Source organism: Bos javanicus, chromosome 29 (genome assembly GCF_032452875.1).
Source record: "Bos javanicus breed banteng chromosome 29, ARS-OSU_banteng_1.0, whole genome shotgun sequence".
Lineage (NCBI taxonomy): Eukaryota > Metazoa > Chordata > Mammalia > Artiodactyla > Bovidae > Bos > Bos javanicus.
This window is the reverse complement of record NC_083896.1, coordinates 40591773-40605655: the sequence shown is the minus strand read 5'-3', so window position 1 is coordinate 40605655 and position 13883 is coordinate 40591773. Positions and strand designations below refer to the sequence as shown.

Genomic DNA, 13883 nt, shown 5'->3' with positions numbered 1-13883 from the left:
GGACTCTGGACTTGTCAAGGTCACCAGCGTTCTTGGCTGTGAGTCCAAGTCATGACCCCCATGCTTGGGGTGCACAGTCTCACCCACAGTCCATCTTCCCACAGTCGTGGGGAGGGGGAGGGGCGGGGGGACGGCCCCTTGGCACAAAGGGGTCAGAGACTCTCTAAGGAAAGACTGGCCTCTCCCAGAAACCTCAGGGGAGGAAAAGGTGGATGAAAAAAAAGAAAAAAGAAAAAAAGGCAGCCGGATGGAAGAGGCGCCAAAGGGAAGGAAACCAAACTAGGAGAGGAACCAAGAGGGACGGGCCACCTCGGAGAGTGCTGGTGGGAACAGGGTTGGATGCCAGAGGGCCGGCGGGTCACTGCCAGCCCTGAGAAGCGCCAGGGTTGCCTGGCTGCAAGATGCAGCCTCATGAAAGTTGCGGGGGGTCCCCTGGGGGGACAGATGAGTGGACGGCAGGTAACATTTACAGTGCTCCTGGCATTGAGCAGAATGTCCAAAGAGGTGGCATCTCATTTGATCCCAACAGCTGCCCGGTGTGCTGTGTTCCACTAGACGCCCCCCCACTTTAGAGACGAGGAAACTGAGGCTCTGAGAGTTGAGGGGCTTGCCCACATAGCAGTGGACTTGAATGGAGCTTTATGCTAAAGTCCATGTTCACAGGCCTATGTTACACTGACTTTAAAGAGAGAATGAATCGGAGCTGGGTGATTGGAAGAATAAGAGGGGCAGCGTGGTCTTGGGAGGCTTGGCCGGGCCGAGCGGGCTAGGTGGGCAGTGCCAACCAGGAGGCAGCATGTCCAATGAGACTACAGAGGCCAGGACGGTCCGCTGGGCCCAGGGCTGCCGGGAGGACCCGGGCCAGCCCGAAGCTGCAGCGGGGCAGCTGGCCCAGGGCAGTGTAGAGCTCCTCTGAAGCAGAGTCTGATGTAATCCCCGCCTGCAGAGGGCGGAAACTTGGGAAATGAAACCAGCCGTCACCTCGCTGCAACCCGGCCACAGATTTCCAACGGCCATGCCAGGCGGGCCTCACCCCTGCCACAGTCTAAGGCCTCTGCCCTCCTCCCTGGGGCCCAGGGGAGCACCGCCAACCTTGCCCCCAGACCCAGTCCAGCGCTGAAACATGCTCGGAGTAAAGCTGATGAGAAAGCAGAGGGTTTCTAGCCAACGCCCTGGGAAGCCTGCCATCGGGAAGCTGACGGTCTCACCGCCTTCTGGAGCAGACGTGGGGCTCACCTCTCCACCGGGCTTTCCGGATACTTGGAGGGGTGAGGGGAGGTACTCCAGGGTGGCATGGTGAGCCATCCTCTGTCCGCACTGAACCTGCCTGAAGTGATCTGGTCAGGCTGCCCGGGCAAGTGGCAGACAAGATGTGTGGTGAGGTCCGAATTCCAGGCAGGCCCCGTGCACTTCCACATGACCGAAGGCCCCAGGGCAGGTGGGGTGGCCTCCAAAGGACCCAGGCACGCTCGTCAGCCATTTGGGACACCAGACTGGGGCCTGGCCCCCTTAAGGACCTCCTGACCAGCTCTTGGCCCAGGAGGGTCCTCAAGCAAGGCCTTCCAGCTGGTAAACCACAGAATTCACTAGTCTGTGCGGGCAGCTCACAGCGTGGGTGTAGATCCCTGGCCCGGATGCATGCCCAGTCATAAGCATTCCTGGCCTTCATGCCAGGTCCTGAAGCTTTGAATCTCACACACAAGCAATTCTAACCCCTGACCAGCAGAGTGTCTTTCCCACCCAGCATTGCCTCTGAGCATGGGCACAGCCAGAGAAGGAGACAGAGTAAATATCATTGTTGCTGTTATACAAATGGGGCAACTGAGGCTTGGAAAGGCTGAATGACTCATCTGAAGTTGCCCAGCAGAGCCAGAGGCAGGATCCAAGCCTGGCACCCACCACCTGCTTTGCTGTCTCCCTAAAATCACCCATCTTGGGACCCTTGGAATGGGTGCTCCTGGTCCCATCCAACACAGGCCAACATATCAAACCAGACATGCAAAAGGTTTGAGGCCGCTGGATAAATACATAGATATCAGATAAACAGGCCAGGGGAGATGGAGAGAGGAGATAATTACGGGAGCATGAGGCCAGCACCCTGTATCTCAAGGCTGCTGGAGTACAGGAGGCTCTGCCCTCTGTCAGCCGACCACGTAGAGCACATTTCCACACCTCACCTATAAAACGGGTTAATACCACCTGCCTCTCGGGTGGTCATGGGGATTAAATGAGCTAATGCATGAAAAGTGCTTAGCATGGCGCCTGGCGTGTTCGGTAAGTGCTATTTGCCATCATTGTTAGTCTTTAGTGAGAACATGCATTAGTGAGGGGAACAAGCCATGAACGTTTAACAACACACACTCAGAAGGGCGCCTGTGCTCCAACCCCTGACCGTGTCACGTAGTACAGTCCTGGTGTGCGATGGCCGGGGGGTGGGGAAGAAAGGCATCACAGTAGATGGGGGCACTGTGCGGGCCTGAAGGAGAGGCAGGGCTCAGGGAGGAGAGGGGAAGGTCCCGGGCTCAAGCCCTGGCTTCCCACCTACTTGCTGTGTGTCCTTGGGCAGGTAACTCACCCTCTCTGAGCCTCCTATAAGACACGAGTGGAGAGGGATGGACAAGTAGAGGGATACTTATCACAAGGAGTAAGTGGGATTCTCTCTGTGCTATATGCTGTCCCAGGTTGAGTTCCCAGCATTCACAAAATGGAAACTAATGTTATTATTACTGTTATTTGGTGGCTGAGCAAAGGCTCCTGGAGACAGATGCCCTGAGGCCTCCCGACCCCTCAAACCTGAAAGGGTCTGGCAAGAGCCGAGGGTGGGGCTCTGGCCCTAAGGTGGGTGGGGGCAGGGAGCCAGAGGAGCGGCCTCACCGACCTCACCCCACGTGAGGCTTGCCCAGAGGGAGCCGCCGCGTGCTGGGAGGTGCAGGGCGGATTGTATATAATGAAGAGACATCAATAATAAATTAACCTCAAGGAAGTCCAGGAACATCAATCATAAATTAATTAAATGGCTCCGGGAAAGGCAAGGACAAGGGGCCTCTTTGGGGCGTAAACTGCCTCACCTTACACAGCACGGCCCACCCTCCTGTCCCCGGCCTGCAGGCTCTGCAGCACGGCCATCTCCAGGTGGAGGAGCTGGTCCTCAGGAGCAGCTCCCCAAACGCAGGTGAAGCTAAGCCCAGCTCTCCTCCCACCCAGCCTCCAACTCAGAGAGCTCTCAGACGCCAAGAGGGTTTCTGATGAAACTTCCCAGAATAGTAACCTCCTGGGCTGAACTCGGGCAGGCAAAACTTCAAGGGGTAATGTGGTGAGAAAATGATCAGACGCCTGGCAAGAAATGGGAGGAACTAGAGCCCCCTTGGTGGGTGCTCGGGGATGAAGGAGCACAGCCTCCTTCAGGGCATCCCCGACAGCCTCCTGTTTGCACCCCCAACCTGGAACCTCCTCCCCACCAAGTCAAAGCAGCTGGAAGGCAAGTGTGGGAGCCGCATCTGAGTCCCAGAAGAGGCTCTGCCCCAGGCCCCCCCTCTTACTGACCAAAGTGACAAACCTCGTGGTCTCCACCTTCCCGGCCTCCCGAGGGCAGCCACTGCCTGGGTACCAGCCTCCCCGTTCCTGCTCCCCAGCCCCTGGGTCCCTGGCACCTGCAACAACACCTCTTCCCGGCACACTCCGCTCAGAACACTGTGGTGACTGCCATATTCAAGGACCGGACCTTCTGCCTCACGGCTGTGGCTCTTGGGGACCCAGCCCCAACTCACTTCTCTACCTTTTATCACTTCCATTTCCTGCTCCCACGGTCAAACCAGACCACAAAAGGTCAGCCCCTTGCTTTCTCAGCCATATCCCCTGTTGCTGCCATTTCCTCTACAGTCACCTGGCTGGCCCAGCTTAAAGGCCACGGCCACTTAAGTCTCCCCTGATCTCCATGGTTTGAGTCGCTCTCTCTCCTTTGACCTCTGGTAGCACCCACCTCTTGATGTTACAGTGGAGACCTCTAGGTCCATCTCATAGCTTCTCAATAGGTTGTAAACACCAGATTCCATACCTTATAGGTGCTGGGATGGCCACTTTGGCTTCTCCGGTGGCTCAGTGGTAAAGAATCCGTCTGCCATTGCAGGAGACGCAGGAGATGCGGGTTTGGTCCCTGGGTGGGGAAGGTCCCCTGGAGTAGGAAATGGCAACCCACTCCAGTATTCATGCCTAGGAGATCCCATGGACAGAGGAGCCTGGTGGGCTACAGTCCATGGGATCGCAAAGAGTCAGACATGACTGAGCATACATGCACGCATGTCCACTTCATTTTCGTGGCTCTCACTGACCTCCAGGTCTCAGAAGGTGCTCAAGAAATAACCATCAGCTCCATCGGAGTGGGAACATATGCCAGGGGCCACAACGTTATCTTGAGTATGATTCTATTGACAGATATGCCAGATTCCAACCATGCCGAGGGTAGGGTGGAGCTAATTTCTCCTCATCAAGAAAAGGGACATAACCTATTGCGTCTCCCCTGGTGCTAATATATGCAGATCAGGATGAAGCTGCTTGTTTTGTGGGAAAGATCCCGAATGCAGGAGCAGAAGCACTTACCGAGTGTGCTTCTCACCACTGGGATCCCTCCACTCACCAGGCATGCGGTCCTTACAATCCCTGCTCCCTGTGGGAGGTTCTACTGTCCCCATCTTACAGATGGGGAAATTGAGGTGTAGAGAGGCACCAGGATTTGAACTTGGGTCTGTTTGATCCCAGAGTCCCAAGTCCTAAGGCCCATGGGCTGTGCTGCTCTCTTCTGTCACCTGGGTGGACTGTCCCTGGCTGACTTCCCCAGGGGCTTGGGGAGGAGGCGGAAGCAGGCATTATGCGAACACATATGGGCATTGGAACCACTCCCCCCAGCCTGGGCTTCCTTCTAAGGAATACTGAGAAAGCAGAAAAGCTGCTCCTGTAAGAATCACACTGAGACGTTAAGCTCCCCTTCCCTGAGCTGGAAGGCGACCCCTCCCCCCGCCTCTCACTGTTCTCTCCTGCTTCTTGGGGCTCAGCAACACCCCAGCGCGCACACCCACTGACACCAGGCCAGCCAGACACAGGAGCCCACGGGCTCCCCCGCCACCAGGCGCTCCTCCGGCTCAGCCCTCACTTCCCACAGAAACACTTGCTTACGGGCACACGCGGCTTGGCACACGTGCACTCGCCCGGCGGGAACGGCCCCAACCCTGCCCGTCTCCACCACGATCCTGCCGAGGAGCCGGGTACTCCTGCCCCTGGCCCTCGACGGTGGCCACACCACTTCCCTCCACATCACCTCCCCAGAACCCTCTCCCAGCAGCCCAGAGGACCCCACGGGGAAGACAGTTTCCTGCATCCTCCCCGCCAACACATCCAGTGCCCCATCCACCAGAGATCCCGTGCAGCCAAAGTCGGAATCAGAAAGGAAAAAGGACAAGATAAACAGCCTTCAGCCATGCCCGCTGGGATGTAACCACATCCCACAACATCCAAGGCTCCACGGCGCTAGAAGATTTATTGTCCTCTGACCGCATGTTCATTGATAATTCCCCAGCGCCACATGCCTGGTCCACTTGAGTGTGTGGGTATGTGTGTTAGTCTCTCAGTTGTGTCTGACTCTTTGCAACCCCATGGACTGTAGGTCTCCAGGCTCCTCTGTCCATGGAATTCTCCAGGCAAGAACACTAGAGTGGATTGCACTTCCCTTCTCCAGGGGATCTTCCTGACCCGGGGATCAAACCCTGGTCTCCCACATTGCAGGCAGGTTCTTGACCAACTGAGCCACCAGGGAAGCCCCTACTGGGTGTAAGACAAAGCAATTCCAGGGAGAAACTGAACTCAGATGGAGCACTGGCCAACAGGTGATTAAACCCTGAGTGGGATCCCTCTCTGGTCCTGGAGAGAGGGGCTGTGGGGAGGGTCTGTGCCTTCAGCTGTAGCCTAGAAGCCTCTGTCCAGAGATGCCCGATCCCCTGGCACCCCTGCAGCTGAGCAGCTGGGCACCATGATTTACGAGGCAGCTGAGGTGGAAAGGTTGCCAGGAGCTGAGTTAAGCAACTTTTGGAGAAACATGGACAAAGAAATGGGAATAGGACTGAGGACCAGAGTTGAAAAAAACCTCAGCTCCAGAGAGCCCTCGATGGCCACTCCTATGTTACCAGTTCTCTCCCCCTAGCTGGAATCTGCTCCAAACTATGACAAAGGGTGGTGGTGACTGGTGGGGCTCCTGGTGGCCTCAAACCCTGAGGACTTGCAAGACAGCCCTGCTCTGCTTCGGGCCAACAGAGGCTGGGTCCACCCATTGGCTTCTCCTATCTCCCCCACCTGCCACCCAGCTCGCCGGTGCAGAGTCCCAGCCTCCCAGGCAGATGGCAAGGGGTGGCTGCAAAGGGCTTATGTATCCCCAAACCACAAGGCTGAGCCACCAATCAGGATAGGCAGAGGTGTGGCGGGTGTGCTTAAAGGACATGATCGTTCAATATTCACATCGGGGAGGCCTGAGGCTTCCTCTTAATGGACTCTCACTAGGACAGCATTCCAAGCAGGAGCTGAAGCGCTGGCAACTCCTGGGGAGGCAGCGAAAGAGGCCTCGGGGGGCACCCCGAGAATGACCTGGAAACAAGTGGCTGAGGAAGCACCAGGCGGTGTCCAGGTGGCGACCCCTGGGAAGTGCCGGTCCTTGGCCTGGACAAGTCAGCTGACCATCCAGGGCCTGGTAGGATGTGTCCTCCTCCGCCCCTCGTGCCGTGACACTGCAGCGTGGACACAGGGCAACAACTTTCTGCCTCGGGGACCAAGCTTGTGAAACGGGTTGCTGGCTACAGCAGATACTCCTATGGAATGCTGGAGAAACGGGCCTGGGTTCATGGAATCTGGCCTGCCAGTGTGAAGCTTTTGAGCCGTGGGGGATGTATTTCAGGCCCTGCAGCCCATTATTAGTAACTGGGCCCCAGTGGTAGAAAGTAAAAACCCTGGCACCCACCCTCACTCATCTTCTCCACCTGGGTCGGCCCTTCAGGCAGAAGTGGGTCCTGGGGGATTCTTGCTACACCTGTCTGCTCTCAAGAGGCCCGCTCTGAGGGTGTCCATCATCCCTTCTCCTTGCCCCCGGCACCCCTCATGGGCCCCAGCTTCCTGCCATCCAGCCTCCACCTCCGCCACAGGACCACCCTGCCCCGTCTCCTCTCTGGTGACTCTGACCCACTTGGCTTTCTTAAGGCCACGGCCCCCCAAAACACGGATATGGCTGCTGCCCACTCGCATCCTCTGAACCAGGAGCCAAAGTGAATTCTCAAGAGAAAACACACACGTCCAAGTCCTGCTCCCACCCGGGTACCCCAGATCTGCCAGCCACAGACACCTCCCAGCCCTGCGCGGCCACAGGCGAGTCTGCAGCCCTGGTGAAGGGCTTCCTCTTGTTCAGCCCACTCCTGCAGGGCTCTCCAGTGGCTGCGGCCACGCTCGGACCGTCCTCAGGAGACCTGGGGCCTGGTTCCAGCTCAGCAGCTGACTCACAATGTCAACAGATCCCACTTTCCCCACCAGGAGCCTTTACGCTCAGGGCTTCTAATTCCCTACGACAGGCCCTTCCTCCCCATTCACATTCCACGCTTCCATCTCCTCGGCCTCCGGCCCTGGTCTCTTCACCTGAGGATAATCCCTGACCCTTGGACAGGTCTTCACAAAGGGTTTCTGTGGGCACCATCTTTCATCCTCCGTGACCACCTTCCGATGTGGCTGTGAGAGGTAAAGTCACCTGTTCAAGGTCACACCAGCGAGACTGGAATTCAAGTCTTCTGGCTCCAAATGCACCGGACAACACTCCAGCTTTGAGGAACCTCAGCAGCATCTCCAAGCACACACTTGGGATAATGAGTTGCCAGCCCCACCCTAGTCTCCTATACCCTCAGCCTGGTCTTTCTGGACTCCTAAAGGCCCAGCCTCGTTTATTCTTCTCCTGCGATTCCACTTCCTCAAGAGATCCATAAAGACCTAACAATTTCCTCCCACATCCTAAGACTCCTCTGCAGGTGGGGTGGGGGTGGGTCTGTAAATTGCCCCTCTGTGAAGTAGGGCATATGTGATGCTGAGTGAGACCCTCACCTAGGGCTTCCCGAAGGATCGGTGAGGGCAGAAGCAACCCCAACAACACTCCTGGTGGCTGCAGACTCGTCTTTCAAACATGCTCCAAACGATCCTCTGGACCCAAAGGCTTCTGAGCATCACGGACACCATCACCCCAAGGAAAAGGCAGGGCCCGGGAACCACAGATGGCTGGAGCCCTACGCCTCCCCCTGCCCACCAACATGGCCCACCTCTCAGCCCTGCAAATGTCTCAGGACACATGTTCAGAGATAGAGAGCAGAGCTGAGAACCACCCACCCCTCCCCTCTTCCCCAAAGCTGGATGAATTCATGAGCCCAGGGTGATGGTAGCACCTAGAGAGGTCTCTGTCTGGGCCACCATCAGGGTCTTCAAAGTAGAAGCATCTCCTGGTACCTCTCTTCCACGTCCATTATAAAGGATACCAACCTTCTCCCAGACTTCTGCATTTCTCAGTCCCTAGTGTGCCCAGCAGACGTTAAAGGTGGATCTCTGTGCCAGAAGCAATACCCCTCATCATACCCAGAGTGGGAGGACAGGCATTCACCCTGCCGGTCCACCAGGGTCTGAGGGCCACGGATTCTCCCCTCGTAGGGCCGGGCTGCCCCAGCACTATGCTGTGCCAGGGCCATTTCTCACAGTCACGGCCAGCAACTCCTGCCATGCTGAGGACACAAATTCTTCAAGCCCCGGGTGCCATCACTCCAGACCATCTCAAGGCCAGAACCATTGGACACCTTACTAATGAGAGCACTTCCTCACACCCCTGCCGGGGGCACCACCATGCGCCCACCAGCTGGCCACCGCCACCCCAGCACGAGTCCAATTGCTCTGCCCATCACCTGCCCGCACAGAGGGCTGCGCCCGCCTCACACCTGGGCGGCCACCACCACACCAAGGTGGGGGTGAGTCTCTTTCTGACACCCGTGCCAGGAAAACCACGCTGCTCGGGCCAGACCCACGCTGCCCACGCCCACGCCACGGGTGTCACCCTTCCCACATCGGTGCCAGGGGCTCCACGGATCCCACACCTGTCACGGGCGCGCGCGGCAGCCGCACCTCCGCCTGCGGACCCGTCGGGCGGGCCATCGCGCGCCCTGGACACTGCCCAGCTGCCGCGCCGCTCTCACCGCACCCGAGCCCGGGGCCCGGCCGGCCGCGCCCGCGTCCCCCTTTACCTCCAGCCCGCCTCAGGGCTCGGCCCGCCGCCACCACCGCGACCGCCACCTCCATCCTGGGCTCCCCAAGGCCCCGATTCACTAACGCCGCTTCCGCAGGGCGCCGGCGCCGGCGCGAAGGCCACCTCCGCCCCCCGGGGGACGCTGCGTCCTTTACGTAAACCCCACTCCGCCGCCAGCGGTGACCATGGCGACGGCCGTGGGGTGGCAGCGCCCTCTGGTGCCAGGGAGGCGAGTGGCGCCGAGGCCAGAGGGAGCGGAGTCTTTCGCGGGCTCGGGCCCGGCGCGTGGGGGCGGTGGGCTCCGGGCTTCTGCCGCCGCTGGGGCTTCGTGGGCGGCCGGGAGGGGCACGACCCGCCGCGCGGCATGCGGGGAAGGGAGCCGCCTGGGTCCCCCTCCTGCAGGTCCCGCGTGACCGGGTTTAGCGTGGGAGAGGGGGAAAAAAAAAGCGTGTAGGATCACTGGAGAACTGGTTCATTTGTGGGGAGGAAAGAGGGAGCTGGATTCCACCTCCTCCGGGTGCAGAGCGCTCCTTGGAGTAAGGGGGATGGGGGGCGGTCAGAGCACATCTTCACCATCTGTGTTCTCTCGCCCTTCACCCTGCTGGGGCCCAGCATAGCTCCTGGCTTCCAAAAGGGCTCTTGGTCAATTTTGAATTCCTGGCAAATGAAGAAAATTGCCCTTCCTCTTCTGCTTCACACGCATCCATTCATTTCCTCAACACACCTTCCCTGAGAGCCAGCCTTGAGCAGGGAGCGCCACTGTCCGCGTGCCTTGTGCTAAGCTGGGGGAGTGAGTGGGCACAAAGATGAGCAGATCCCAGGCCCAGCCCTCCAGGAGTTGGATCTCAGGGGTACCAGACCATCAGAGTACAGGGTGCTTGCGGTGTAGAGCTCAGCGGAGACGGCTGGCGGTGGAGCTCTTAGACGGACCTTTAAGCAAGCCCTGGGGGAGGGAGTTAGGTCTGAAGGCCAGGAGGACCCAGCTGGGTCTCAAAGCTGGAGTAGAATTCAGAGCAAAGAGGGGAGCCGCATATTTCAGCGAGGGGAGTGCCTCTAAAGTGTTGTCGGGGGCCCTGTTGTCATCCCAAGGAAACAGGGTGACCCACAGCAGTTTGGTGTAAGTGGGAGCTATGTGAAGAGGAACTGAAGTGGACCACCCTCCTGAAAATTTTCTGGACTTTTGCTTTAAAGTGAGACTGAGTCCAGGGCAGCCTTCCTCTCTTGAAGCATGTGGGAGCTACTTCTGGAAGGAGTTCTGTATTATCCATGGTTATTTTGAAGGCAAACTCCAGTTTGCTTTAAAAAAAGAAAAATGGAGGCAGGGAGGACAAATACTGGATTGGATACCTTAGGGGACTCAAGAAAGAGATGGACCTTCCCAGCCTCAAGAAGAGCAGGGTATCAGGGAGGATTTAAGGACTGATTGTAGCATAGCAATTCAGGGACCTTCTGTCTAGATCACTGCAATGAATCAGAATCAAAACTGCCAAATTTAATGTTTCCTTGGTTCAAAGTTCTAGATTCCCAAAAGAAAGAGTTTTGTTGGTCTAGCTTGGGCCGTGGTCAGTCGTAGCAGCTACATTCCACCCTCTTAGCTGCACAGTGTATACAGATTCACACATGTATGCGCACGCACACACACACACACACACACACACCTCCTCCCATTCATTCAGAGTCATCTTCACCAAACAATATTGTGTTCCAGTATTCCCTGGTCAGCTACCTCCAGACTTGATGTCATAATCAAGATCCAAGTTCAAGATCTTCAAGGTGATGTCCATGTACATTTCTCCTCAAGGTTATGGTGATTCCATCTGAGCACCTAACAACTGAGTTAACAGGTACTTTTAACTACCACCAACATGTTCTCTGAATTCTTGATGCTCACAGACTGGCAACAGCAGCATGGCGGGGGGTTGCTTGTGAGAAATGCAGAATCTCAGGCCCCCACATCTCAGCAGGTTGGCATGATCCCTCAGTGTTATGTATGCACATTGCCATTTGAGAAGTGCTGCTGTTCCAAATACGGATGGAAAGGAAAAGGAAATACATGAAAAATGTGTTTTAATGGTGATCGTTGCTGTTTAAAAAGAAAAACAGGAGGGGTTATTTATTTAATCTTCAGCAACTCCAGTAACCAACAAGATAGTGGCTGCAGTCTTTATTTTTGCAACTGTTTGCAAACTCCTAAAAGGTGTTTATGACTTCTTTCCTCTAACTCCTGCCTGCATCTCATTTTTCTGGTGGACTGACCGAGCCTCCATCCTTGAAGTTGTGTGTGAGTCGCTCAGTCGTGTCCGGCTCTTTGCGACCCCATGGACTGTAGCCCGCCAGGCTCCTCTGTCCATGGGATTCTCCAGGCAAGAACACTGGAATGGGTTGCCATTTCCTGCTCCAGGGTCCATCCTCAAGGCCCTGAGCTATTGGTGATCCTGACTGTAAAGCATGTCCGCCTTTACCGTAGGGCGTGAGGGCATAGGAGGTACTCCATGGGGACCCTGCGTTCCACCCGTATCACTCCTATGTGTGTGTGTATGTCTGTGTGTGTGTGTGTGTGAGATGAGGATCCCCAAGTGGCCTGGTGGTAGTCCCAGGCTCCAATTCAGCGGAACCGTTATTGTGCCCCCTGGTGGAAACGTCCCTCCCTTTAGTTCTGAAACCACCAGACAGTCGAAACTCAAGAATTGCCTGAACGGAAGGCAGGCAGCAGACATTTTGACACTGGTGAAACTCTCATCACCGCATCCACCCCTAGTTGTGAGACCCTTTGGAAGGAACGTACCCTTACCAGACGTCTGGTTCAGAGCACATGTTCCCTGGGGGCCTTACCTGGTCCAGCCACCAGGCTGCTCCCTCTCCAACATCCCATCTGCCCTTCCTGCTGAAAGCCATCAGCCCCGGTTCTGACACAGTCTGGCCAGGTGTTCTTGTAGACGGCCACCAGAGCTGTGAGCAGACTGGAGTCAGGGAGGAGGCCAAGACTGAGGGCTTCAGGATGGGCGACGAGCCATAGGTTGGTCCCGGTCCAGCTGCCGGGCTGTGTTCCCTCAGCTCGGTGCCAAATTCCCCCTCTGGTCTCAGTTTCCCTCTGGGTCCCAGTGGGGATAATAACATGGCTCCTCCTTCCAGGGGGGGTATGTGGATTAACTAATTAATGAGCGTGACATCGTCTGCTTCTGCAAAGGGGCTGATTAAATGCTGAGTGTTGTTATTAGAGCGATGAGGGTGTGTGACAGGCAGAGTCAACTGCAGACAGATCTACTCCCCTCGCTCGCCTCCTCCCCGCCCCGTTCCTCCGTCTGCCCTACACTCTGCAAGCTGAACATCTTGCAAGACAAAACCAAGATGATTTTTGGCACCCCAAAGACGGTGTCTAAGTTTTGCGTGTTTCCCCTGTACTGGAATGTGAGTCATGGCCCAGCTCCGTAGAGTAATCTGTCTCCGACAGCTGGCACAGCTGTGCCCTGCCTCAGACTCTCGGCTCCCAGCAGCTGCAGGGTGGGATGGCTCGGCCAGTGATTGCGTCGGGTTAGAGCTGCCTGCAGAAAGACAACTGCAGCATTCCTGAGCTGGGCACCAACCTCCTGACTGCACTGCCCCATGGTCCCAGTGACTGAGTGATTGCCTTTCCTCACAGCCCGAGGGAGGGAAAGTCAATGTGGCCTACTGGCTTAAGGCTTAAGTGGGAATTCAGAGCATGCAGCGTTTTAAAGTATAAAATATCTGCTCATGGCTGCTGGAGATCCAATGACTACATTTTAGCTTGGATGCAGGGTATAGGATAAGGCATGAAATCAGCTCTGGGCATGGGACTTTAGTTTGTTCCCAGATGCCCAAGTCCTGAGTGAAATAGTGAATGTGACTTTCCCAGTAGTCAGTGTGGAATCCTTGCCCACTCACCTGTGCTGGGTCCCCCATCTCTGAGTGTTGTAGGATGCTGGCTCCCACCCAGAATCCCGGCACCCATGGTGGGGCGGATGGGAAGGAATGTCTTAGTCCCACCACCAGGGAAACAGCTGACAATGATGGGCAATGTTGTTTACCCAAATAGCACAAACTCTACCTGCGGAGGGGAGAGAAAAGCTCTGGAGGTTGAGCTGTCAGACTCCCACAGGGAGAGAAATTAGCCAGTTTTGAGGTCTAGGGAATGAATGCATGTGAACTGTGGTCTGGGACACCTGAGCCAGCTCAGGATCACCCAGAGTTTCTCATGGCAGGATTTTCAGCCCTTTTCCCCACTAAAAATTGCTGCTCTCCTGCCTTCTTGATCCTCATACTATGAGATATAGGAATGGGTCATGGGGGCAGATAGCCTGGAAGTGGGGGCTGGACCCACAAAGATTAAAATCAGCTACCACTGGGATGTGCTGAGGTCTTGTGCAAGAAGCAAGTCGTCCCCTCCCACCGAAGGGAGCCTGCCACCCATGCCTTTTACCTGAGTGAGTAGCATTTGCAATCAGAGTCTCGACACATCTGTAAGGCGATGGAGTGATAACGGTGGAGATACTGGAGGAAGTGAGAGTGTTGGTGGTCTAGTGGTGGTGTTGATGGGGAGAAAGGACCGATGGCTTCCAAGGTGGTC

The 13883-nt window shown here is 56.5% G+C and overlaps 1 protein-coding gene across 1 annotated transcript in view; it reads right to left on the bottom strand.

Annotated features, from left to right (window-relative positions):
* Positions 1 to 9441, bottom strand: part of DAGLA (diacylglycerol lipase alpha) — a 66464-nt gene extending 57023 nt beyond the window's left edge. The window contains exon 1 of the mRNA XM_061406588.1: positions 9297 to 9441. The gene's annotated coding sequence lies outside the window, so the exon portion shown is untranslated. The remainder of the gene's footprint in view (positions 1 to 9296) is intronic.
* Positions 9442 to 13883: the final 4442 nt, after the last annotated feature.